Source organism: Orycteropus afer, unplaced genomic scaffold (assembly GCF_000298275.1).
Source record: "Orycteropus afer afer isolate SDZICR_OR568_19922 unplaced genomic scaffold, OryAfe1.0 scaffold00348, whole genome shotgun sequence".
NCBI lineage: Eukaryota > Metazoa > Chordata > Mammalia > Tubulidentata > Orycteropodidae > Orycteropus > Orycteropus afer.
The window spans coordinates 419349-422525 of record NW_006921935.1 but is presented as its reverse complement, the minus strand read 5'-3'; positions in this window follow the sequence as shown (position 1 = coordinate 422525).

The window sequence follows — 3177 nt, the reverse complement described above, 5'->3', positions numbered from 1 at the left end:
CCCAGAACATTGTTTTGTGCCACTCCCAACAGAAATACTCCAGGTGGACACTTTCAGCAATCAGAAGCTCCTCAGTTGCTCATAGCAAATCCCACCTTGGAGTTTACAAAGACTTATGGGTAGAAAAGCCACACAAAGTAATTTACTACACTGCATTTGGTCACTTGCTTCCATTGTCTTGTCCTGCCTCTTTGTTTGAATTGAAGTAATCTGTTGTCTCTGAGACATTTTGAGGTTGTTGTTTTTATTTGTTGATTGTATGTTGGTTTGTTTCACCCTGTTTTTTTTTTTTTTTAATACTAATAGATTCCTTTTTGAGTTGGAGTTCAAAGGCTGGCTGGGTCTGCAGATTAAAATGCCCTCTGGATCCCCTTGCTACCATTCACAAACCACCTAAAAGTTGGGTGCTGACTCATACTGCCTTGTTGTCTAGAGGTGGAAGTTTGGCTCCCTACTTGGCTCCTAGTGAAAGTAAGACAAAGACTTACCGCACTGCCTTGTAGCCTCTGAGTGGAGTGCAGTATGCTTCCTTCTGGGCTCTGCTGACAGAAGAGACAGGAAAAGCAAGTAACAGCCATTGCAGCCTCTTACCATATCATTCTTCTTAGCTCCTCAATAGCCTTTGTTTACAATAGAATAAAGAGAAAAATGAAGTTTATCTATCATATCAGAATGATATCACCTATTCAGAGTGTCTCTTTGATGCAGGTAAGGTTGAAACTGCAGCTGCCTACTGAAGCCTGCTAACAACAGGTTGAGTGGAAGGAGATATTTAAAGAGTAGTGGCAACTGGCCCACTTATGTCTTGCTGCTGGAGTGTGAGTAGAGGTTTAGCTTAACTCTGCTAACTATATCCTGGCAGAGGAATTGGGAATACCACCTAATTCTAAGAACAGAAGATGGAAGCTTCCCACTTGCCTGCTGACCTTAGCCAGTTGAAGAATCTGAGTGCTGCCTGTTCCCAACTGTCAAGGAATGAAAGATTATATCTTACAACAACCTGGTGGGGCAATCGGATTCCATAGGGCATTGGAGTAAGGTGAATGATAACTCCTCATTTACTCTTGCAGAAATTGCAAATAGTTGAGGGCTCTGTCTTTCCGTGGGTATTTCACTGGGATAGGACAAGTATTGATAAAAATATTTCCACCATTAAGTTAGCCCTTTCTCAGGTCTCTGGAAGCAGAATAGGTCTTTATTTTGAGTTTTATTTATTTATTTATGTTTCTTGTAGCTGCTGGCATTTCCAAGTTGGTAGAGAAAATAAGAAGAACAAGAGAACTCTCCACACTGTTATCCTTGAAGCCACTAGGTTCATGAGCACCCACTTTCTTTTCCCCTTTCAGAGTCCAACTGTATTTGTTTGTTGTGTTCTCTATCCAGGAAATTTTCAGTTCTTTTGGTTGCATAATATCAAAGGCATTTGACAGCTTACCAGAAGTCTGGAAGTTCAAACCCACCAGCTGCTCCTCAGAAGAAAGATTGGGCATTCTACTTCCATATCGATACTCCCTCAGAAACCCAAGGGAGGGGGGATCAAAATGGATTGAATTGACATAAGGGCAGTGAGCTTGGTTTGTTTTCTTGGAAGGATTTTTTTTTTTTTTAAAGCACAAAACCCACTGCAATTAAGTTGATTCCATCTCATAGCGACCTCCATTGGGTTTACAAGGTGGTAAATCTTTATGGAAGTATATTCTTCAGTCTTTCTTCCATGGAGTGCCTGGTGGGTTTGAACCATGAACCTTCTGGTTAGTAGTCAGATGTCTTAGGCACCATACCACCTGTGATACACAGAGGATACAACCTTGCTTGCTGAAAGTGAGGATGACTTCAAGCACTTATTGATGAAGATTAAAGACTACAGCCTGCAATATGCATTACACCTCAACATAAAGAATACTAAAATCCTCACAACTGGACCAATAAACAGAATCAAGATAAATGGAGAAAAGATTGAAGTTGTCAAAGATTTCATATTACTTGGTTCCACAATCAACTCCAATGGAAGCAGCAGTCAAGACATTAGATGACATATTGGCCTGGGAAAATCTGCTAAAAAAAGTCTCCTTGGAGACTGAGGTGCACCTACCCAAGCCATAGTATTTCCAATCACTTCATATGCATGTGAAACTGAACAATGAATAAGGAAGACTGAAGAAAAGTTGATGCTTTTGAGTTTTGGTGTTAGTGAAGAATACTGAAGTTACCACACACTACCAAAAGAAGTAACAAATCTGTCCTGGAGGAAGTGCAGCCGGAATGCTCCTTGGAAGCAAGAATGGCCAGAATTCATCTGACCTACTTTGGTCATGTTATCAGAAGGGACCATTCCTTGGAGCAGGATATCATGCTTGGCAAAATGGAGGGTCAACGAAAAAAGGGAAGGGTCTCAATGAGATGGACTGACACAGTGGTACAACGATTGGCTCAGGTATCTCAAGGACTGTGAGTCTGGCACAGGAATGGGAAATGCTTCCTTCTGTTGTACATAGGGTCACTATGAGTTGGAGATGACTCGATGGCATCTAACAACAACAACAATAACAACAACCTGGATTTTTTTAATTTAAGAGGGAAAACTCAGGGTCTAAGACCTAAGGTTATTTTGTCAGGAATTTCTCTGAAGCCTATCTTTTTAATAGCAGATATTTTGATTTTTGTTTATTTGTTTGCTTTTGGTTCAGTCTGTTAATAATTGTCTTTTAAATGAGTTTTGAGTTCATTTACATATAATTCCTGATAATTTTAAGTTTGCATATACTATATTTTTTATGCATTGTAGTCATTTCAATAATTCTTTATTTCGTTATACCACTTTCTTGATTATTTGAGAGTAATTAAGCATTTTTTATTAGTCCATTCTCCTAAATGAATTTGTAATTTTTACAATACTATTTAATGTTATCCAAGAAAGTGCAATGTGCATCATTAAATAATATAAATCTATTTTAATTGAGCTATTCTTAAAAACACATTTTTGCCCTCTGATAATTCTTTTTTCATTCTTTCAGTCTTTCCTTTTTTTTAGAGGAAGTTGCTTTTTTTTTCTTGCATAGTTCTCTTTCCTTTTAAACATATTATTTTTCAAAATTATTTGAGACTATAAGTCGGGGCTGACTCGATGGCAAATAATAACAACAACCACAACAAAAAGAGAATTTTTGACAACTAGTA